The 25,017-nt window shown below is 42.0% G+C and overlaps 1 protein-coding gene across 15 annotated transcripts in view; it reads left to right on the top strand.

Annotated features, from left to right (window-relative positions):
* Nucleotides 1-25,017, top strand: part of PTPRF (protein tyrosine phosphatase receptor type F) — a 391,093-nt gene that overhangs the window by 90,666 nt on the left and 275,410 nt on the right. For all 15 annotated transcript variants that reach the window (XM_074832274.1, XM_074832288.1, XM_074832283.1 and 12 more), the window contains exon 2: nucleotides 1,466-1,546. The gene's annotated coding sequence lies outside the window, so the exon portion shown is untranslated. The remainder of the gene's footprint in view (nucleotides 1-1,465; nucleotides 1,547-25,017) is intronic.

Genomic DNA, 25,017 nt, shown 5'->3' with positions numbered 1-25,017 from the left:
AGGCTGGTTCTGCTTACTGTGCCAGGAGGAAGGGAACAGCCCTCTCTCCCCAGAAATTAAAAAAAGTGAGAGGATTTTTGTTGTCCCAGTCAGCTCAGGTTGTGAGGGGATGAGAGAGGGTCTCCAAGGGCCGTGTGTGTGAGAGGATAGGTGGAGGTATCTGTAGGTGCATGGGGCAGCGAGCAAACCAGTGTCATTCCTTCCCCTTCCCACCGAGGATGGGGTTGGTGCATGATGCAGCAGCCATCAGAGACCTGGATTTCAGGGCACTGTCACACTCTGAAAGAGTGCTGAAATTGTTTATGAAATGAGTACTTTGTAAACGATAAAGACTAAATAACGCATTCTATGCATTTGCATAATTTTGAATCACTTATCCTTCTGAGGGCTGTAGTCATTTGGCTCATGTTAAAGAACGCTTAACGGTGTAATTGAGCTCAAGCCGTTGGTTGCTGATCTGAGTTGACACTGAAGGTAGGAGATGTGTTTTTGGGAAGGCCTTATGTGTTCCCTGTAATGTTCCTGGCACCATGGAGCGGTACCCTGAGGGCTTAAAGCACTGCAGGTAGGACAGTCAGAGCTGTGAAGGGTTGGGATATCTTCCAGAAAGAGCTTGAGACCTGGAGCAGTGGAAGTGGGACATATCTCCATGGTGATAGCATGAAGGGTCGTGAAGTTTGGAGGCATTAGGAGAAAGAAACTTTTGCTCTGAGCTGGGTAGTATGGGAGGGGATTACCATCTGGAAATGCTGGAGGAACACATCTTTGTGGAGTCGCAAGGTGACAGTGAGCCCCAAGGATGGTGCTGAGCAGATGGTGAAGTAGGATAACAGAGGAGGTCGGTAGTCTTAAGGATGAGGAGCCATCTGAGAGCAAACTCCAAGAACTTGCTTGGGTGGTAAAAGGAGTCCTGACAGGGAGGTGGTGTAATTCATTTTTATCGTCAGGGAAATAAACTTCAGGGATAGGGAAAAGCTTTTTAAACTGTTGGATTAATGTTGGCATGAAAACAAATAGATGAAAGCTGTTCAGGAATAAATGCTAGGCTGAAAATTAGAAGTTTTTTAACTGTTGGAGGAACTCAGTTCTGCAGTAGGTATCAGAGACAGAGACTGAGGAAGAGCATTGTCAGTATGTTGGGGGTCTGTCATTGTGATCGGGATTCTTGGATGTGATCCTTGTAATGGAGGACCTGAGCTGGTGATCTGTGAAGGAAACACCTTTCCCATCTGTATGTCATGGTGGATTATCACAACTGCATCATGTCCAAGTCAGAAGGGGGAAACTGTCCCTTGCTGTCATGGTTTTAAAAGCATCTGAATAGGAATATGTGCCACTTCTTCCCCAGGATGAGGAATCTGTGTTGTTAAGTGAAGTTTTAACCTTTGCTTTGCATTTAATTTGTGAATATCTCTGCTGTTATGGTCACTTATGACACTTATTTTTATGTTTGTTTTTTTCCTAGGTATTTTTATGGCCTCTGTCACAGTGGTGTCTCAGTGTCTCCGAGGCATTTATGGATTTATTCTGAGAACGTTTCTGTGAGGTAGGGAAATGTTATCACCTTTGTTTTACAGACTGGGAACTGAGGCACAGAGAGGTAAAGGTTGCAGGAGAAGTTTGTAGCATAGCCAGCAGTCAAACACTGATTGCCAGCAACTTCTTCATTGTCCTAATCCCAAGCCCAGCTACCTGGTTTTGGCTTTATTTCTTTCTTTCATTCTTTCTTTCTTTCTTTCCTTGTTTTATTTAATTTTTTTTTTCCCCCTGGTCTGAGTTTTAGTGGAAACTATCTGCAAGGGGCTGGGAGGACCTGTGGAAAATATGATTAGGGTTACTGGTGTCCTTTTTTTAACATTGTTACTTATGAGTTGAAATGCCTTTCTAAAAATATCAGCAGATCTGTTTATGTTAAATGATTAACATGTTTAGACTTTCAACAGATAAGCTGTCATGCTTTTTTGAGTCAGTAATTCCTTTATCCTACCTGTCTAGGCTTGTGGCTGTTGAATTCTTACCCTGCCTAAGCTAATGCCATCCCAATCACCTCAAGCAATGCCAAGAATTTCATCATCCATGCAAAGATCTGATTCATGTCAAGACAGGTGTAAAGTTTCTCAAGCACACTTATGTATAATTACTGTTTAACTTTATTTTTCAAAGGTCTTTCCAAGCCAGCTAAAATGTTCAGCTTTGAGCTCCCAGATTCTCCCAGAAATTGAATTTCAGTGCCTGATTAGTGATGCTGATCTCTTTAAAAGTATTGCAAAGTTCCTGACACGTGTGTGCGCACTGAATTACAATTTACATCATAAAATCAAATATCATGAATAACAGCTTGAAAAATGTCTTTTTTCCTCCTTCAAGTAAGGAATTTTTAAGATAGGTCTCCCTTGAGCCCTTCTTTCCCTTCAAGTTGGTATTTAAAGAGTGACTTTTACTACTTAAGGAATTTTCTTAGAGCTATGGCAACATTATAAATTATGAAGACACTAGCAGGTTCTGACAATTAAATATTTTTATTGTATATTAAAATAAGTAACTATTAAAATGATAACATTGCAAAGAAATATTTAATGCCATGTTTCTAATTTTGCAATCTGTAAAATACACACACTGGATTGTATTTATGCTCTTTATTAAGGTATATTACGTGTCTTTGTGTCCCCCAGAATGAAGCCCTAATGACTCATGAACTGTCTCAAAGTATACTAAATAAGATTAAAGAGCTGGCCAGTGACCTTAACAGTCAATTAGGCTATGCATTACTCAGCCTAGTATTTGTGGAGTGTAGATGGGGAGTGAAAACTCATTAGCTAAGATGCTGATGCTTGAAACAAATGAGATTTCTCTAAAACCAGGAACTGGTCTTGTCCCTTAAGCAGAGATTGAAGCACTCAGAAGTAGGTATGTCTTTGTGTATATGTGTTTGAAAGTACTGCTGGTGTGGTCCTGGGGAGCAGAGAAAAGCCTGCTAGTGAGCTTTTGGGCTCAAAGCCTTTTGGGAATAGATCCTGCTGGGCACAGATGGCATTGGATCAGGCAATGGCAGGTGTAGTAGGGAGATGGTGCTCAGGTTTTGGGATGTGCCATCTGAGAGGTTATGCAAAGACATCATGAGTGGGAGGGCTGGTTTCAGAAACCTTGTGTTTCAGAGAATCATGGAATGGATTGGATTGGAAGGGACCTTAAAGATTATCTAGTTCCAACCCCCTGGCCATGGACAGGGACACCTTCTGCTAGACCAGGTTGCTCAAAGCCCCATCCAACCTGGCCTTGGAACACTTCCAGGAAGGGGACAGCCACAACTTCTCTGGGCAACTTCATCCAGTGTCTCACCACACTCACAGTAAAGAATTTCTTCCTTATATCTAATCTAAGTCTACCCTCTCTCAGTTTAAAACTGTGACCCCTCATCCTATCTCTATGTTCCCTGTCCCTCCCCATCTTTCCTGTAGCCCCCTTTAAGTACTGGAAGGCTGCTATAAGGTCTCCCTGGAGCCTTCTCTTCTCCAGGCTGAACCACCCCAACTCTCTCAGCCTGTCCTCACAGGGGATTTGCTCCAGCCCCCTGATCATCTTTGTGGCCTCCTCTGGACCTGCTCCAACAGGTCTATGTCCTTCTTATGTTGGGAGCCCCAGAACTGGGAGAAACAGCAGGACAGGGAAGAATGTCTTGGCATGCCATGTTGCATGCTTGGTTCTCCTCAAAGGTGAGCCCAGGATTGACAAGACTGCATTTGGATGCATGTGGGAGTGTGAGCAGAAAGGCTCTGGGCTGCTGTGCCCACTGAAGAACAGAGTTTGAAGACTGCATCCCCATCTCCCACAGCTCAGGAGAGGGGAGATAAGGGGGTGCTGAGTACTCAGAGGTACATCCAGGTCAGGTCCCCCGTTCCTCCCCCGCTCCCTACTCCTTGCAGGCTCACCTGGCCCATGGAGTCGTCAGCATGAAACCAAACTGGCAATGGGCAGCAGGGGTGAGCACATCCCAGTGATGGGGTAACTCCGTGAGATGCAAACCCAGACAGTATGTGAATTATGGGACAGTCTGTGTCATCTTTTAGGATGACATTTCTTAACTAATCTGCATGTAGTTTTATATTGCGTTTGGAAGCATCTTAGAGCAGTCCTAGGTGGGAGATGGCCATCCCCCTGGGAGGACACTATGTGGTGACAAAACTGAACCAAAAGCAGTGACAATGTTACATGGGAGCTGAGCCAGCAGCTTGGTCATGCTGCTCCTCAGCAAAACAGTGGTCCCTGAGGGCTTCTCAATTTTATAGTGCTTCTTTTCTGGTATGTGCAGTTATGTATGCTTTCAGCTGACCCTGAGAAGCTGTTCTGTTGTTCTTAATGTAAACTCAGGTTTTGGGAAATAAAAGATGACAGACCTGGTCCATACAAAGTGTGGCTGAATGTACAGTTTGAGTGGCATGCAATAACATCTTTTAAAGTAAATCAATTTTTTTGAGCATAAAGTGGGTAGAGTCTCCCTGATCTAGGTCATAGTTTATCTGTAGTGTTTTCTTTTAAAAATAATTGTCCTGGTTTTGGCTGGGATAGAGCTTATTTTCTTTCTAGTAGATGGTACAGTGCTGTGTTTTGGATTTAGTGTGAGAATTATGTTGATAACACACTGATGTTTTAGTTGCTAAGTAGTTTTGATGCTAAGTAGTGCTTATCCTAAGTTAAGGATTTTTCAGTTTCCCATGCTCTGCCAGGGAGCAGGTGTACAAGAAGCTGGGAGGGAGCATGGCCGGGACAGCTGACCCGAACTAGCCAAAGGGATATTCTATACCCTAGAATGTCATGCTCAGTGTATAAACTGGGGGGAGTTGGCCAGGAGGGGTGGATCACTGGTCGGACTTGGGTCAGCATGTGGTGAGCAATTGCATTGTGCATCACTTGTCTTTTCTTGGGTTTTATTTCTTTCTCTTTTTGCTATATTCATTATTATTACTATTATTATATTTTTAGTCATTAAACTGTTCTTACCTCAGCCTGAGAGTTTTACTCTCTTCCTCGATTTCCTCCCTGTCCCACTGCGGGGAGAGGAGTGAGTGAGCTGCTGCGTGGTGCTTAGTTGCTGGCTGGGGTTAAACCATGACAATAATTTCCTTAAAGTCCATCTGATTGGGGGGGGCGGGGGGGCAAGGGAATCTGGAAAAAAGTGTACTTTTGCTGTTCAGATGTACGGGAGAAGAAAGAAAAGGAAGTCTTTTCAACCATGTCAGGCTGAATCTAAAGCATCAAGGAGTGATGTTACAGGAGAACCCCTGAAGATAGACTGTAACCTAGATTAGCAGAATACAGATTAAGTTTTCAGGAGTTTGGAGACTGCAGTGCATCCTGAAGCAATCTTTTGACATTCATTTAAACTAAAATTGTTGTATGGTTGCTCTTTCAGGGATATACAAAAATACCTAAAGTTTCTATTTGAATGTTTCAGTCCTAAAGTTAATAAATTTATTAAAGTGAAGACTGCTTGAAAGTATTAAAAAACCCTAGCTCAGGATTTTCAATTTGCACTGGCTATTGCTAGGGAAATACTGTATATCTATGTGATTATGGTTTGGGGGATTGTTATACATGCAATGTTACCACTCAAAGCTGGACTTTGGAATCTCAGTTAAAACTGAGAGTTCTGCATGATTAGTTTGCTTCATTCTGACTTTAAAGTATAAAACAGTTGTCATCTGGTCACACTGTCCTCTTTATAATTCTTAAAATATATATTTTTTTTTAAATTTATTTGCATTTGGAAAATCTGTTGTGATACCATGTTCTAATTTAAGGGGTGTTTTCTGTAATATAGGTTATGTATACCGACAAAATGTTGGCATAAAGTTTGTGATACAAAGTGATTTGATTGTGTGCTAATGCCACATTGGCTGGAGCATATTAATACTTAATGCAAAACAGCAAGTTACCCATTATTTTTCACTGTAATATGGTGAAGAGTATTTTCTGGTTGTATTTAAATGGCAGCCTCGAAAGGGCATTGGCTAAATTTGTTGATTAGCTCAGCATTCTTTATGTATGGCTGTTTTTTTTACTTTAGAGTCTGTACAGGTCCTTTTATCTTACAAATGAGTGGAGTGCTTTAATATATTGGAGCCCAAAGGGCATGACTGCTGGGCATTTACCTGGTTTCACATGGTATGTGGAGAGGGAGGGGTGATGTTTCAAGCTCCAAATTCGGACTAGTAAAATCCCCTTCTGCTTTCAAGGTGTGTGCTTTAGCTGTCTACAGGAGTATGTTTTCAAAAGTGTATTTATGAAAAAGAGCACCAGCAGATGCTGGAGATGTTACAAGATTTAACCATATTTGCAAAAATGAACATGAGTTTTTAGCCCTCTGGTCCTTTTAATTTCCTTTTCTATTATATAATCAGTATATTGGTAGGTGAATTTCATTTTGTCACTTTACCTATTTAATTAATTTAGTTATCTCAGGGTTATGCAATAAAGGTGGACTCACCATAACTGGCAACGTAACTTTGTCACCCCATGGAGTCAGCACTTGCTTGTGCTCTGCTGCAGTGGGTTTGAATAGCTGCCACCCTGTGTTTGTGTTTTCTAAACCCAAGACAAGGCTGAACTCATTAAAAATACATGCTACATAAATTAATGTTCATAAGGAGTTTTGGTACTGAGATCTCCTTTGAGGATACATTTAACTCTAATTGGGAGTTAATTGAGAAACTCTTGTTTCATTCTGCCCTACTATCAGCATAGGCTTGGCTGAAACCAGTGAGTATTGGTTAGACTTCTGGTTTGAAGTAGAGCCCAACAGCATGGCAGATGAAGAACGATGCAGTTGTGACTGTGCTGGGGTTCCGGGTGGCTGTGCCAGCTCCTGGGGCTGTGCAGGTGTGAGCACTGGCTGTGCTGTTCCTGGGGGCAGAGTGCCACACCAAGCGAATACGCATCCTGTCGTACTCTCAGGCAAAACTCTGTATTTCTTAAGAGGTCTGAAATAATGAGGTTTGCTGAGCTTTGATTGAACAATTGCGTGATACCAAACTTCTCTGACTAAAAGAGAGTCTGAATTTTTCCACTAACAGAATAAGGAACAGCTGCAGAGACTATCAGTATTTCACTGGTCTGGCTTTTCTCTCTGTTCATACCTTCTTTCTATTCATCATTACCTCAAGGATGATTTCCAAGGATTTTGCTAATTATGGTCTGTTTTTCAGGGGAGGCAGGCAGCAAGACAGGGATTACTGCTGGTTGCATTTGTAGTGAGAACAAGTGCAAGCATACATGGATTGGAAATACTGGGTGGGGATTTTTTGGCCCGACAGTGCTGGAAATCAAGCTTTGTTATTATGTCCAGTAAATCAGGCTTCACTGAAAGCTGATTATAGTATTTTGTGAGAGAAGGTTTTCACTGTAGCACTCTGGAAGAAAATATTCACAGATCCATATTCAAGAGTAGACTGCTGTATTTTGTGTAACTGGAAGAATGTATGGATTTGTTGCATTTTTATCACAGCTAGCAAAAGAAAATGATTTTTTTGCCCTTTTTGACTAGTACTAAGGTTTTAGTCTTGCAAAAGGATTTTCTGGGTAGAAACATCAGGTAAAATGGATTCTGGATTTAAACACTGGGAGGGAGGGGGAAACCACCATACAGCAGTTTTTGAGTGTTCATCGTTTCCTGAAAATTGGACCTTTTAAAGTATTTCGGGTTGGGTACACTAGAAATTGAGGCATTCAAATCACTAACTGCTTTTGAGAATGACAGCCAGAATCTCCATTAACATTGTATCTTCTGCCTAGGGGATCACAGAGCAGAGACTGATGTGTCTTTGAGGATGGAAATGGAGCAGTTTAAGAAGTTACTGTGCTTCAGCTCAGACGTGGTAACAGCACACAACCGTGTCTAGTTCATTTTGCTGAAAAACAAAATAGAAATCACAGAGGATGATCTAAGGCTGTCTGTTTTGCTTTGCGTAGAAGCAGACTAGCTATGCTCCTGTAATAAGTTGCCATATCTCAACTATGAGAATGATAATTTCCAGTTGATGAAAGGTAAATTATAGCTAGAACAGGTGGGTGCATTAAAATCGTAATGTGCTTCAAGATACCTGTCTGTGTTCACAGAGGAGTGGGACTTGCTGTGCTGGTTTGGACCCGTGGTCAGTCTAATTTGGTACCCTAGATAGTGCTGGATAACTGAGGCAATCTACAGGAAATCATGCATTTGATTATCAAATGTTTTATCTGCTGGGGAAGTGTTGGCTTTTTTTTCATGTATCAAACCAGCACAGGCTGGATTATTCACTGAAAGAGTCCCTTCTAAAATGCAGTTACATTTCTCTTTAAATCTTTCTTTGCAGACAAGGAGTTTATTGACATTTCTTAATGTTTTCCCTTCAGACACCTCAGCTGGTTGGTCTAAGCCAGATACAGTCTTTAATCTGGCTTGGTTTTGGGTTTCTGCTTTTGGTTTTGGTGGGTTTTGGTTGTTTTATTTGGTTTCTTTTTTTTTTTTTTTTAAATGTTCTGCATCTCCAAAAAGCCAGAGGCATGGTAGATGAGTAGTCTGGGTTTTTTTTTTTTTTTGCTAACATTATAGCTGAAAGATAAAATACTAAATGGGTTTCATGTAGTTATTGTATAGCTTGAGTGTGTCTTCACATTAATTAAAATTAATTTAAACAAGGTGATAGGAGTAAAGTGCAGAGTAGGAAAAGGATAGATCAGAAAAAGCAGATAAGATAGGTGTATTCACATAGTCAGAGTCTGATGAAATTTGCCCTAGGGTACATCAGCAACTAGCCAAGCAACCTTTGAACCATTTACAATTATCTTTTAGAAATTGTGAAGAGCAAGAGAGGTCCTGGAGGACTGAAAAGGGCAAATGCAGTACCTGCCTTTGAAAAAGGGAGATCCAGGGAATTACAGACTAGTTAGTGTAACTGCAATGCTTAGAGAATTGGAAGAAAATTTTTAATCAGTTTCTAGGAATCTGGAGGATAAGATGATGATAAGGATAGGAGGGAGCAGTACCTGTGATGTTACCTTGACTTCAGTAACTTTTGACTTAACCGCTTGTGGCATTTCTGTGGAATAGGGAAATATATGTATTTAATTATATGGTAAACAAATAACTGTTTAAAGACACTGTTTGAAGAGTAGTTACCTATAACTGGCTGTGAAAATCAGGGGAAGAAGGTGGGTGGCACGAGGAATTGTGTGAATACACCCCTGTTTGTCTTGGGCTGAGCTTTATTTGCTGTTCTCTCTGCTGATGTCAACAAGGGAATACTTCAAGTAAATCTTTAAGTAAGCCCAAACTGAGAGGGACTCAAGCATTGTGAAGCGTAGTTCAGAATTAAATGGCTATGGTAGACTGAAAAAAACATTTGGAAATCCACAGCGTGTAACTTAATGAGCTGAAATGAGGAAATACACAATGGTGAGGACGTGGCTAGGCTGCACAACCATGGAAGAGTGCTTTGGGACATGTGCTGGATCACCACCTATCCACAAGCTAACAGTTGCAGAGAGGACAACCACCATCTGGAGTGTATTAAGTGGACTGTAATTAAAGGTAATGGTTCTGCTGTGGTCAGTGTTGCTCAGGCCCTAGACCGGGAGCTGTGTCCAGCTGCAAGGATGGTATGTCACGAGTGTGGGTTTGCCGAGGGCATCCCCGGATGTGGCTGGTGTCTAGAGGCCAGATGAGATGTGGAGGTTGTTAGAGCTGGGTCTGATCAGTCTGTGGATGAAGAGGCCGAGTGATCAGTTGCCGAGGGATGGACAAGAGGCCCTCCCAGTTTATGGCAAAGCTGTAACTCGGATCGCACCGGCAATCACAAGTGAGAGGGGCATTGACAAGTCAAGAAAGGGGCCAAAACCTGGAGAGAATCAGGCAGAGGACTGTGTGGCTGGCTGGGTGCCGGAGCAGGAGATATGCAAGTGGGGGTCAAGGGGACAGTGCTTCCCGAGCTTGGGGGGAGGGAGGGTATGACCACGGTCACCCACCCCATGTGGGTGGCTGGGGTGATGGCAGTGTCTGACTCTTCTGGGGGGAGCATAGGGAAGGGAGAAGAGCAAAGTTCACAGGATGCAGCAAGGGAAGTTCCAAAAGTTCAGCTTCAGAGTGGAAGAGCACTCAAACAGGGTCCAGAGAACTTGTGGCAGTTCCATCTTTCGAGGTACTTGAAAATCAACTGGGCAAGGCTCTGGACAACATGGTATCATTTCAGAGTTAGCCCTGCTTTGAAAGCAGGGGTTTGGACTAGGGACCTGCAGAGTTCCATTCCCAGATGCTTTATTGTGAGGTTCAATAAACTACTTCAATCCTTCTTTTCTTTAGAGGATGAAGTTTTTGAATGCTAGGTGTCTCAGGTCAGTGGCAGTACTCCTCCAGATAATGTTAATCCACGATTCAGAAGGGCCAGGCATTACTGAGATTGCTTCCCTTTGAGTAGTGTCTCTTAATAACATAAAAATGTTTGTTTTCTCAATCAAGCTTCAGGAGGAAACACTGTAATCAAATGTTTAAATTTCTTCAGTGCTTCAACATTTTCTTTTGTTAGAAGCACCAGTGTGTTTTCTAGGATACAGGTGTTTAAATTCATAGCCTTTAAGAAACCTTTGCATCAAGCACATGGAGTGGCTTGGGTGTTTTGAAGGAGATTGTTGCCTTGTAATATAATGAACATGTACCTAATCAGAGAAGCTGATTATTTTCCATCACAATAAATAGAAGACATGTGATCAGTGATTTTGCCATCTATTTTTTTCTTAATGTTTTGCAAAAGTAATAGCTATGAGCTTGTAATAGTGATATGCAATCTCTGACATGAAGAGGTTAAATATTAATATACATTGGCTGTGTTTAAAGATCAAGAATGGCTCTTAGGTAATGAAACCGTAACTCTCTCTTAAGCTCCATCAAGTTTTGTAAGGTGACTTCTAGAAGGGGAATTTGTTGTTTTTTGGAGTGGTGGTCTGTTGCATAAACCTTGGCAACAATTCAGTGCAATTTTTTTTCTGGGTTAGAATATTGAGAAATTGACACTAAGGTTTCTGTCGAGGTCTGATTTAATCACTTAAAAACATAGCCAGGCTGCTTGACAGGTGACTGCATAAAGCATTCCCAAAGACTAATGGTTTGTCTTGCTCATCTGTCCCCATTTCCTTAATCGTGCTGATGGATTTTTCTTTTTGTTTTGGTTTGAACTGGGGCCATTAAGCTGGCTAGGCCACCTCATTCAAAGGTGCGGCAGTCAAGGGGTTATTTCCTGTGACAGTCCGTAGGGTCACGTAGTTGTGAAGCTGACCCATCCTCCCTGTTGGGCCAGTCTCTCCTGGCACCTGCACAGTGGCACTGAGACTTTAGGCCATGTGTGTAATCTCGGTTAATTGTGTTAGTTATTTGTTCTCCTTGTTTAATGTTTGTTAAAGTTGTGTAAATAAAGTTGCTACAGTGTGAAATTTTATGGTGTCCAAGTTTGAAATGATCCTGCTTATCTTGTTGACTTTCTTCCAAGATGTTTCTTGTGGTTCTGCTCTGTCGGCCAACATGCAGGAGTGGCAGGCGGGGCTTTCTCCCGAGTTTTACTTGATAGCCATTAACTCCAGATGGCAAATACCATTTTATGCTGTTGTAAAAGGTATTTTGTCCAAGCGAAGTTCTGTTTCACATGCAAAGGGGCTGAGTTTTACGTTTCAATTTATCTGTTTAACTCAGGAGCACGAATTATTGTCATTGCTGGAGTTGGAGACCCTAACTGATGAGGTACACAAAGAAGAAGGGCTGGTACAACGTACACTACAGATGTTATGACAAGAACGTCATATTTTTTCCTGGATAGCAGAGTGACTGATTGGCTGTAGACATTCCTGACACTGCCTGACAGAAAGGGTTATTTTATCTGAAAACAGTGCAGTTACAGATGAGAGAGCTCCTGAAAAACATCACTCACTTCTACTAGTGACATCCATCACTTCCTAATTATGGGTGCTTTCAGGTGGAGAAACAAGTTCTTTCCATTGTTCCTCTGAAGCTTTTCTTGTCACTGCAGCAGCAGTGTCGGGTTAAAGTTGGTCCTTTATCCACGAGCAGAGGGACCTGTGGGTTAAATTAATGCACATCTGTGTGTTATGTGTTAGATGGGTATCACACTGTTACAGGAATGGCAATGACCAGCGACTGTGGAGAATGAGTAAGTCTTTGTAGCTTAACCACCTACTTTGAAGCACAGAAGATCTGTTAAACTTTTTGGTTTGGAAGTCAGGAGTTTTCATTGTCCTTTGAAAAGCTGAATCAGATCTGAGCAAATCATGAGTCCAGTGAAGAGAGAAACCTGTGATGCCTGTTCAGAAGTAGGAGTCTCTGAATCTTAGCTTTCCAACACATGTGTTTATTTTTTGGCGTCAGGAGCATGGCTCCCCTGGATGATCCAGGAGCTCTTGCCCCTCTGGATGTCCCTGGAGCTGCCTTGGCCATGGCACCTTCTTCCCCAGCCCCGGTCAGCTTCTGACTCCTTCTGCCTCCAAGCATGGGAGAAGGCAGAGTCCTCCCACACCTCCTGGCCTGGCAGAGCAACTCCTGACAGAGCTGTCTGCTCACCACAGGGGCTGGCCTGGGGCCACTGCCAGGACAGAAATTCGAGTGGGATTCTTCCCAAATGCTGAACTGGCCTGACTTTTTCCTGCTAACTTTGTTGGTCCTGATACCATACTTTCACTTTTTTTAGAAAGCCGTATACATTTTTTGGAAAGCCATATACCTTTTCAGTGCAGTCCCTGGTACTGCCTAGAGATATGGTGCCGATTCCAAACCCTCTGCTGCTTCCTGGCATTGGAGCAGACGTTGGCAGCTGTGTCCATTATACAATGGCCTAATTGATCGGAAATCATCGTATCCACAGGAGCCTTTGCGTGGCTAGGTATCTTACACTGTGGTTTGCTTCAGCTCATCTCCTGTGTGGGGCTCGGATTTTCAGCTGGGCTCTTAGGAAATTTAGTTTCGTCTGTGATGCTAAATAATTCTCTTCTTATAGTCTTACAGCAAGAGCAGGGCAGGAGATTTACCTTCTCTGTGTGCTACTGTTTACATACGGATAAAAATAACAGTTGGTTGAAGTATTGTTTGTTTTTATGTATAGCTGTGCTGTGTGCTCCACCTGTGAGCATGCCTCTCTGCCTGGATTTCTTTGTATTTACTTTGTGTGGCCTGTCGATCAGACCACAGGCATGGAGACACTGGCGATACCATGGTGGTATGGTCAGCATAGGTGCCTCTGTGTGTGGTGTGGTCAGGGAAGAATAAATGAGCATTTTCAAAATTGTTGTTTAATTCCAGTGACTCTGCAGATGGCAAAGTATTTACAGTTGCTGAAATGATCTGTGCTACCCTGCACTGCCTTTTCTCTTTGAAGCGTAGGTGCCTTGGCAGGCCTTCTCTGGCTGCCAGTAATAGCAGTAATTAAACACACCTGGTAATGATAACAGACATGATGCACCTTCTACTGCTGAGGACACTGACATCCTGAGGTTGGGAGTGCCCATTGCTGTTACATATAAGCCCTCAATTTAAATGCAGGCTCAAGGTTAAAACCACAGTCCATAGATAAGGTGGGAGTGGATGTCTCTGTTCCTCAAGTACATCCCTGGCTTCTTACTGGGAAGTGGAAGTAGGATGGCCAATGTCCTGTGGAACTGAGTTGGTATTTTAATGTTTCACTTCTGTCCACTATAGCAGTGCCTCTTTGGAGGAAAACCTGAAGGTATCATCTGTTAATTCAGATAGAAAGAGGGAGTGCAAATGAGATGAAAGTAGTTCAAAACAAAAAGTGTAGGCTTGGTGATGCTGCAGTTCGCAGACTTGCCAAAGCTTTCGTGGCCAAGTGCCCCAAGAACTGCTTGTGAATAAGCATCACCCATGGATTGGAGCTTCACAGTTCTGGAAACAGCTCTGGACAGCTAACGCATTGAGTAAAACCCCCAAATGTTATTAAAGTTGTAGAGAAAAAAGTGAATTGCGCTGATGGTTGTGTATCTTTTCCTAAAAGTATGAACCAAAGTTTAATTTACTAGGGGGGGGGGGGAACCAAATGAAAAACCCCTACCCCAAACCCTGTAATACCCCATGGCCGCTTTTTTTGAGCTCTGAAAGACTGGAATGGATCATTATCCATCAGCTCCCCAGAGACTAATTTGTGAGGAAGGTGGTGCCAGAGCAGCGGCTTTTGCAGGGGAAGTGTGGGAGAGCCCATCTGTCAATATTGTTCTTGCTGCTTTTCCATTGCTTTTACAAATTGATAGTCTGGGAGTTCTCTCTGCTGCAGGTAAAGCCGGTTTCAGGCCCTTGTGTGCTGATATTTTATTGAAGTGAGACATGAATGCTCCAGGGGAAAATGGCATTGTGAGATAAAGGGCTCTGATACATGCATATAGCTTAAATGTCATCTTACAAAAAAGGGGATAAAACAGATGTTAATTGTAAAACTGCACTTCATGCACGTTTTTTTTCTTATTAAAGTTATTTCATCTAATTCGGTGTATGTGAACACATATGACTGCTGTGTTTATCCATCCTAAAAATGTTTATTTGAAACAGTTTTGTAATTATGCAAATGTGTAGTTTTAATAGAATAATAGAATGGTTTGGGTTGGAAGAGACCTTAAAGTTGATCTAGTTCCAACCCCCCTGCCATGGCCAGAAGAGAGGGTAGATTCAGTGGTCTCTGATTAGATAGAGTATTTTCTTCAAGATTAAGAGTCTGAAGTAACAGTCAATTTTATCATTTGTTTTGAAGGAGAGAATTGCAGGTACACATTTTCTTTCAGCATTAGATAAGCGGTCTGACTGGAATAGCAGTTTTAATCTGTTTTAATGATGTTTTTCCAATATGAAAGGGGCCAAGAGATGCATAAGTCTAAAGGTCTACTGGTAATTGTCGAAGTGATGGGAGTTGTTTACAGAACATGCAGTGACTGGATGGTTGCCTCTCACTAAGAGCATATATGTGACCTTTGTTCTTCGTTTAAAGTATAATTAAGGAATATGTGCCTCTGCGTATTTAAAAACAATAAAACCATCCCATTTGCAGGCTGTGAGGTATTTAGGGAAGGTAAATACGAATGCAGCATTTGGTGAATGCTGGTTGTTAACTGTTTTGTTATTTACTGATGTTGTGATGCCTTTCTCCAATGCGGCTATAATGAGGTCAAATCAAATCTTTTATTAAGCATTACTCATATGAGTGAAGTAATGGCTTGTTATCTTATCTATGTAGGTAAGACTCTTTATCTTTTTCAGGTGATCACAAAGAAAAAACTAAGAAATTATGGCCTGGCCTGCCTTTTGCCTACGGTGCATGCCACGACTTTTCCAGACCTGTTACAGAGATAATAAATAGGTTTTGCTTTTTATCTTGCTCTGCTAGTGAAGCCATGTGCTTTCAACATGTACCCAGCTGTAGAAACCTCAGAGAGGAAAAACTGTAGGCAATTCATTTCTGAAATCCGTCCAGACACACTCTTAATTCTTCGTATTGTTCCTTAATGCCTGATATTTCTGGGGTGGTCAGGGTTAATACTGGTCCCGTTGTGACAGACCATCTTTCTAATCTGTTTGAAATGTTACAGCAGAAGCTTTTTGCTGTTCAGGCGTTTGATGTTGTGTGTTTACAGCCCTCTTCTTGCGGTGGGAAACGGAGGAAATGTGTGACACGTGGCAGTGGCAGGTTTAAAGGGAGCAGCTGGGAGCTGCTTGGAGGTTTTGAAAGTGAAAATCTCGTGTGCTAGATGCCTTTCACAATGCTGTGCTGTTAGTCTGGGAGCTGTAGGAGACAAGCACTTTCACTACGCCCAGGGCAGCCGTGAAAACTGCCAGCAGGACGCTGGGGTTTGCAGGTCCTCGATGCTCCTGGTGCTCCCCATCCTGCCTGCCCGTCTTATCTCTCTGTGTGCCCAGCTTGCTGCTGACCTCTGCTTGGAGGGATGTTTTGCCCTCACAGTGCTATCTCCCTTCATCCCTCTTTACTCCCTGGCAGTACCATCAGAGCCATGAGGGTGGGTTTGATGGAGAAGGGTATTCACTGCTGCTCAGGCACTAGTGTGTGGTCCAAGTGCACTTAGGCAGGGTGGGCGTGCAGGAAAAGTGCTGGTGAAACATCCCCGTCCTCAGCCCTGGGCCTACCAGTGCTGTGCTGGCTCTGCAACAGCTGAACCGTGGCGACCCGTGGTCTAGTTGGGACAGGATTTCTGTCACAATTGAATTAATGTAAATATTTCTAATAATGTGTGTATGTGCATAAATACATATTATTTAGCAGCTGCAGTGTTTGAACTACAAACTGTGAAGGGAGTAATGTAACACCTTTTAAACAGAGGAGGCAAGCAAGGGAAATCTCTTAATTTAACCTCCTTTAGCTGGATTGTGAAACCTGACGAACAGCTGCCTTGGAGTATGGGAGGAAAAGGGCATCACTAAATAGGGGGAAAAACCTGAAAACAAATACTCCCTCTCAGTCCTCTTATAGCAGAATATCAGATGGAAATAAACCTAAGCTCTTTGTATGAGGCTAAGCAATAAAATTATGAGGAGTGGGTATTTGTTTGCCCTCCATACAGCCACAGTTATCTGACGGTATGAGAAAGGCCTCTGGTATGTAAATGTCTGTTTTTTCCTTGTGAGGAAGGAACTCAAGATCTACTGTCAGTACTGTGCACTAACTGTGGTGCAAACCTCCTGTTCTAAGGGTTGGTAATAAATAGAAAATTGACAACTTGAAGAGAATTGATTAAAGAGAAAATAATTTTTTTGTTTGTTTTAATAATATTTTTTGGACCCACTTGGAGACATGAAAATCTAGCCAGGGATCTTTCTCATCTCTCTTGTTACTGCCTAAGATTAATGCCCAGACCGTTTTCAAGGCCATTAATACAAGGAACAGAAGTTAAAAGAAAACAAAGTCTCATTTTCAGTTGCTTTCCCAGTTATTCATTTTGGATTCAGTGCATGAACGACTTGTAGTTCACCGTGGGGCTGAGTTGCAGGATCAAGGCTACAATGGAGGCATTGTGATCACCTTTCTCTCCCCACCACCCTGCGCAGTCGAGTTGAAATCCTGCTTTTTGGCATCCAAGCTGTTGCTTTGGTGACCAATTATGACTCCAGAAGTATACATTGTGGTCTCGCTGAATAGCTGAAAGAGTGTAAGGGAAAAGATAAATGTGTTCAAACACAGCTCTGTTTTGCAAGCCTTCAAGGTGATTCAGAATAGAGTTGTTGGCATATTTGATTTAACGTGGTATATCAGTGTAGTGTTAGGAATTCAAATGTCAGTGTTACAAATCCAGAAAACATAATTAAAGGTGATTTAACACTCAGAATGCTGTGCCCTTTACATATACATTATAATTACCTCTGATTTTTAGTAGTATGGAGTTCTTAGTTTCACTAAGCAGCACTGTTTCTCTGCAATTATTTTATTTTATAAATAGTTATGTGTTAATCGCTTAAACCTTTGTTTTCTAGAAACCTAAGATGCAATCTGTAATTCTGGGTTTAGTGGATGCATCTTGTGCTCCTTGGTCTTGTTGATGGTCCTGAAAGTCCTCATGGGACTCTAACAAGGTTGTATAAAGTATTTTTAGAATGAAGAGGGAGCTTTATGCCAGTGACATGGCAGGGGTGAAAGAATGAGAAAAAAGGTAAATTCCATAAACACTTGACTGTAGCAACTCTTCACAGGTAAAGGAATTTTCCAAATTAGTGTACAAATGGAAGAAAAATGCGTAGTTTCAGGTAAAAATCACATGTGATGGTTGGGCAGAATTTTCCTTCTTTGAACGCTTTCAGCAGTGGTGTTTGTAGGATTCTTTCTTTGCTTCCCATGGCAGTTAATCTCCTCTGCTCTGCTTTGTGTGGTTGGTGGTGTCCTTGGGTCAGTGATGGCTTTGTGTTCAGACACTGCTGTCCCCGCCACTCACGCTCGTAAGTGACAACTGTAATGATTTAATGACCATCTCTTCCTAACATGCTGATACCACAAGTTGCTAATGCTTCTCATGGGCTAATGAGTGTGTCCATTCTCTGTGCTGGGTAGATTGCTTTGTTTGTCCTCCCAAAAGGTTAGTGTTTATACTCCCTCGATAAAAGAAAAAGCACTCCAAGCATGTGTTCAAAGTGTAAACTCTCATAGATCTGGCAGGCAGTACAGTATCACTAATAGCAGCAGTTACTTAAGTAGCCTATTTTCATAATCCCACAGGTAGTTTTTAAGAGCATTTTCTCCTACTGGGAGAATATCTATCCCTCTGTTGAACTTCTTGTCAGCTATCACTATATTTATGACCTTAATGTAGTTTCCAGCAATTATACCAAGATATAGTAGGCCTTGTGTATATCCATAATTCAGTATTTTATTTTGCGCCTATTAACACCTCATGTTGGTGTAGATCAGATACCTGGGTCACATCTGTACTGGTAACACAGGCCTTTCCCATGTTCTCATAAATGTACCTTCTTGGTGGTTGATCTGTACTAAATTTAGACTAGCTTTGTAGTTGCATTTTGCTCCTTAAAATGAGACTATTCTCTTGGGCTAGATGGCATCTGCTACTGAAGTAGTACCTAGGGCAGAATTAGTAAATCAGCCATTTCGATGCATTTTCCCAAAATCTGGTGTGTGGAAGAGAATAGATTGACAAACTGGTAACTTCTCACTGGGGTTTATGGAAATTACTAAGTCAATTATATAGTGCAGGAAAGCTGTACAGTGCAGCTTGTTTTCTTTTCCATATATAGTTTTTAAATACATTGCGACAGTTCTGAACTGGGAATAGCGTTTTAAGAGGAGACACTTTGGTGCCGCTGTGAGCACAAATCACACAGTGCTGAAGAACCAGGTTGTATAAAGAGGATTTAAGAAGCTGATAATAAAGACTGTACTCATTGGTGATAGAGGAATAACAAGTGTGTTGCAAGTCAGATTACAATCTCATTATTTCAAAACAAAAGTTACCTGGGATACATATTCTTATTTTGATCAATAAGTCAATCTAGCAAAATGTCAGAGATTTTGACCAGGAAGCACTGAGCCTTCAGAATTAAACATCTGTTGCTGAAATCTGAGCCTCTGATCCCTCTAATCACTTGGTAGAGGAAGGGAGAAAGAAAACATGCTCCATGCTACTTATTTTACCAAATATCCTTTTTCCACAGTTGCATCATTATTTTTTGCACGTTGACCAGTAATTTGTAGGCTCTAAGAGGTGGGATGGGGGCCCTAATTATGGTGACTTTTTAACATTGTATTAAAGCTATATAACATTAAGTGTTTTGGTAGGGTACAGCCTTATTGCCTTGAATGCCTCTTGTCCAGGAAGCATCATCTAAGGATTGGGTGTAAAGCATACGCTACCTCCTACCTTTCTCATCAGAGTTTGCTGATGAACACTTTGCTCTGAACCTTTTCCCAGAATAAATGGGAAAACGTTTAAAGAAGTTTCAAGAATATAATCCACTCTCCATGTGCTGTTCTCCATTGTTTTCTGCACTTGTTAGGGAATTACAGGTCCTATCTTGCCTCTGCACTGCCATCAGCTGTGATTCCCAGGTCAAATGACAGGGCAGAGACACAGTCTTTGGTCTGGCTGAGAAAGACAAATCCTCAAAGGCATCTTTTCAGAGGGGCTATCCTCATTAATTGATCTTTATCAGATGTAGCTGTGCTTCTTGAAGGAATTTAGTCCAGGTGAGCTGTAAATCCTGAAATCTTCAGTCTCCTTATTCAGTCAATCTCTCCTAAAAGATGAGGAAGCATGTGACTCTGATCCTAAAGAAGACTAGAAAGTCCTGAGTGTTGTGCTGAAACACAACACTTACCAGATGATTCTCCTTCTGAAGAGCTGGCAAAGGCTTTAACCTCCTGGAAATTTTGATGATGAGGGAGGAGCACTGTTCTGACTGTGGAGGAGTGCTGGTGCTTTCCTTAGCGGTTGTTTTCTGCAGAGGACATGTTTTAAGAATTGTTTTTTTATGTTATGGAAATATAACCATGGACCCTGGGTGGGAGATTATTTTGCAAAAGAAAACTCAAAATAGTGCCTTGAAATCTTTTGTTAGACATTAGTAAGTAGTTTATACAGTATGCAATAATTGGGCTGCCATGTGTAGTTAGAACATTTCTTCCAGAGATGGTCTGGACTTCACCAGTCTCTGCCCATCTTCTCCTGCTTGCTCCAAATCTGCTTTGTCACTAGCAGTGAGGCAATAAATCAAGAGTCTGCTTCAGGTTAGAGAGAACTGTATTCTGTTTCCCCCATCTTGTTTACTTTTAACTCAGATTGGATCCCTGATCCAGTCTACTGCACAAAACTGTATTGATGCAGCTGGGGAGGTGACTGGGCTTGGGCACCATGACTGCTTAACCCATCACTGTTGCTGAAAGGTGTACTTAGCAAATTACAGCCTCAGTTACAAGAGATGAATATATTATGTTATGTTAGAGACTATTCTGAAAGCGCAGGCTATGTATCTTGGGTAGCAGTGATCCCTGTTGCTGTGCAAGAATCCTTCTTTTTAAAGAATCTGCTATGGTTTTGAAAGGGTTGAAGTAAAAATTAAAAATTCTCTACTATCCTAAAGAACATGATTACACTCTTCAAGGTGTGAATACTAGTACTGACCTGTTTTACTTAAAGTTTTGGGACTATGAAGTCAGATCTTTAAAAAATAAAAAAAAATCCTTGGTTTTTTTTTTCTGTTTTGTAGGTATTGAGCAGTTGGCTTTCAGTTGTGTTCTTAGTGACTTGCCAGTGATGTTATCGCTTAAAGCTTTATGGATGAACTCTGGATTTTACTTCAAAATATTTAAAGTTGAAATGGGAATAACCTCAAAACAGATGGATATACTGGCTCTGCAGTGAAGCCTTGTGATTGATAAAATTTTCAATTTGAAGAGGTCCTACAGTTACTTTTTCCAGAAAATGCATTCAGCAGTGGCTGGGTTTAGATCTTATTGTCACTGTTATCCAAGGAGACAAGTGGACATTCCAGAAACAGTGCTTTAGTGTTTTGAGGTGGACTGCGAAGAGTCTGTTGTCCGTTAAATCTCTTGGAGGACATCAAGTTAATTTCTTCTAGAGGACTGAAAGATAATGGGAGGTAGTTAGATTTTTTTTTTTAAACCTTTTAGTTTGAGAAATAATTTTCATTATCAAAATTGGAGTGATGAATAATGCTGAAATCATGTTTGTCCATATTAAATGGATGCTGGCTGATTGTGACCTGCTCTTGAAGAGGGAGCAGGGGGCATGGTTTTCTTCAAGAAACTTTAAGAGCAGATCTATGCTGAATCTCAAATGAATAGTCATGCACATGAAAAGCACCTGGATAAAAATAGCAATCATTTTATTCTGAAGATTTCCTAGCAAAAGTAAACTTAGTCTCATAGCTACCTTTTTATTAAAAATTTCAAGAAAGAAAAAACACCTTATCTTCACCAACTCCCTGCTCTCTCAGCACAGTCATGCTGTGCTTGATGCTCCTGATGGTGAGATTTATCATTAAAAGGTGACTTTTAAGTTGTTTGTATGAGAGAGATCCTGCTGTACTCTGTAATATTACTTTGCTTTTTACTTACCATCTCCCATCCAAAGAGCTGAACTTGCATTGCAAAGTACCAGGCCTGACTCCTGTTTTACAGATAGTTGAGCTCAGGAATGCAGAAGTGGAGCAGTGTGTTCAGTATTAAGGCAGTTTGTGAAAGAACAACAACAAAAAATTTTAAAAAATCTTGTCTTGTTTAGGGTTGGTGGGTTGAGATGGTGCGCGGCACAAAGGCATGAGGTCTCACTTGGGAGAGGCCCGTGGATCAAGGGTATCACCACCATTACCCATCTTCTTCGCAGTATTGCTCCATCCCCCTGAAAAAGAGGATGGGCAGTAGTGTTTGCAAGTCATTAGTAAAATTATTATTGATTTTGCTGTTCATTAGATGCAGGGGAAGACATAGATATTTCAGGCCTCCATTATTCTACAGCTACGTAAAATCAACACAGTTGCATCAGCCAAGAGCTGGTAGGGGCATCAGTTGCAAATTGTGTCTGCGGTGCAGGCACGCCGGCGTGTGGTGCGGGAGAGCACGAAGGGGCCATAGCCATCGCTGCTGCCCTCGGGCCCTGGCACAGCCTGTGGAGGTGGGCTCTGTGGCTCCCTGCATTTGAGAGAGACAGTGGGATGCAGTTTCTTTGGTTCATTTAGACGCTGAACTCTAATGTCCAGGCACTGCTGATGTTGTTGAAACAGCAGATTTAGTAAGATAAAGGTGCACAATTTTTTTTGTTACACAAAAGAGGCTGTAGCAATTCCATGTGAGACGTGTAGGAGGATGGGGGAGAATCAACATTTGCCAAACAGAAAGGGATAAAATCTGGTGGAATAACAGAAACTTTCTGTCAAGCTATGAGAAAGGCAATAAATAAAAAATTAAACTCTCCAAACCTGAAGAAATTGGCAGGGGAAGAGGGGAGGAGAGGAGAAGGGATTCCACAGCATCTTTTTACATCTAAAGTCAGTTCACACAGGTCAAGAAGAGTGCTCCTAGAGGCCATATGAGTGTCTCTGAATAATTTGTATCTAAACATTCTGATTATTAGATTGTTCTTCTGTGTGTGTATGTGTGCATATAACAGAAATTTTCCAGAAGCACTCGATCACTGAAGCTTGCAGGCTGTGCAGCAGCTTAGCAGTACATGCTTTGATAAGTCAGCGGGCAAGCACTGTACTGGCATTCAAAAGTTCTTGTCTCTAACCCCCGGATAAAAAAAAATATAACTTGGCTATGGGGCCCAGGCAGTGTGAAGGTGTCTAGAAAGCATTACGTAATCAGTCTTTGCTTATAGTTTAGTTGGTTCATTTTTTGGTGCGTGTCAGAATATGTTTATTCTTGTAAGGCTACATGACATCATCCACTTAACAGGGAGGTGTAAGACAGCAAAATAATGTATGAGGCTGGTTTCAGCTGTCTGAGGGGTAAGCATTTTGCTGAGCAAAAGTGGAACAAAACCAGCTTTAAGGGTGGCTGGTTTTTTGTGTTTCACTGGAGGAGCTGTTAAAAGTCTAATTTATAGTTTTCCTCATGGCTATTTGAGCAAGGGTGTAGCTGAGGAGCGTGTGTGTGTTAGTGGAGTATTCGTAAGAGAGCGGCTGCAGAGCGACTGCAGGGGCTTGGAGGGCTATTTAATTCTTCTCCCCTTCCATTAGCTGATGAAGCAAAACGAATGGGAGGTCTGTGAAGCCAGATCAGTGTTGATAAGGGAAAACACAGTTCCCAATGCAAGGATTTAAAAACGCTCTGTAATATTGCAGCAAAAAGCAGAGCAAGGAGGTGTGACTGGATGCTGGAGCCAGCAGTACTCAAGCTGGAAGCAAAGTACACCTCTCTCGGGGTCTTGTGAGAGGGCAGAGAGGGGAGGAGTAATGGTGTGTCCCCTCCATGTCCTGATGTCTGTCCCGGGCATCAGTCCGGATTCCTCCCGTACTGAGTCAAGATTTGCTTTAGTCAAACAGGAGTTGGACTCAGGGTAGTGTTAACTGAAATGTCATGTCCCTGGGTTTGTAAGAGAGGCTGGGCTAATAATTCAGACTTGTCTTCTGACCTGGGATACTGTAAATCTGAATTGGAGGGCTTAGCAACAAGCACAGTTTCTTGGTGGATCGAGGCATCACTGCCCCAGGATTCCTTCCCCGTTATAAAACACGCAACTCGACAACCCAATGTTTTCATCTTTGTGTATCTGAGATAGTGACTGGGATGTGGATGTTTCTGGCGTTAGTGAGTTGTTAGAAGAACAGTCTGATTTTTCTGAAGAGGCACTCACAGAGTGTAGTGAAGATCTGGCTGGTGAGTGGTTCAGCGTGTAGTTTGTTTCCCTCTCGAGGTATCTTTGTTTCTGCTTAGTATTCTGCACACCACACTGAGACCTCGGTCTTGTTTAATCAGTTTGGTTGTGATTGCTTCCTTGTATCCATGGGTCTCATCTTGAATTCAGTGTTTTGCATTACAAATCTTCTCTCCAGAGATGGGCAGAATATATAGCTCCATCTGTCACATCTAGTTTTAGCCCTTTGTCATGGAGCCCTGTTAACAGGTGACATGCATAGCCCAACGAAATTCCAGCTAATTGTTGGCGTGTAATTAGGAAGATGAGTGCTGCCTGGATCCTTTTCTGCAAAATGGAGGAACTGCTGCAGGCTGCAGAGAGATGGGGAGTATTGGCTGGACCTCCTGGTGCAGCTCCCGTGCTCGCTTTGTCCTGGAGCCTGTCTTGGCTTTGAAGGGTGAGATGAGTTATGGGAGCTGGATTATTCTCCTCATATGCCAGCATCTAAATGCCAGAGGAGATGTGGGGAAGTAGATCTCTTACAGGAGTATCATTTGTTCTCTTTTGTAACATTTGGATGACAGCATTTTTGAAATGGTCATTTCTGCTATTACTACTGTGAGAAAGAGGTTAGTCTAAAATCAGTATGTGAAAGTGCTAATAAATACAGTGTTTATGCACCATCAGCGGGAAGATGACCGCTTTGATTTCTTATCTCGTTGTTCTTCTGCTAGAGCTGGACCTCTGTTATTACAGGGTTATAAGAGATAACCTGTATATTTTTAGACTTTTCTTAAGGTGAAAAAGCTAGAATTCAAATGGTTTGCAGGAAGAAACAGGAGAATAAATTAGTCCAGAAAACGTTTGCAGGATAACTGTTTGTGTGTTTTTATAGAAGCCTGGTAGGTAACTGAAGTAAGTTTCTGATGTTTTCAAGATAGCAGTACTCTTCAGAGTTTCATAGTTTGGTTGGTTTGTTTTGGTTTTTTCAATCTATTCTCACAAAATAGTGTCAGGGAGGCAGAATGCTATCGCTGCTTTTATAGTTGGGGGAGTGTAAGGTGCAGGAGTGAAGGCACGTGGCAAGTCTACAGGAGTCCCAGCACTTGGAGGCAGGGTTGGAGCTCCAGACCTGCCCGGTGGCTGAGGACA

Source organism: Strix aluco, chromosome 8 (genome assembly GCF_031877795.1).
Source record: "Strix aluco isolate bStrAlu1 chromosome 8, bStrAlu1.hap1, whole genome shotgun sequence".
Taxonomy (NCBI): Eukaryota; Metazoa; Chordata; class Aves; order Strigiformes; family Strigidae; genus Strix; species Strix aluco.
Note: the sequence above shows the minus strand (reverse complement) of the source record. Positions and strands in the feature narration are given on the sequence as shown.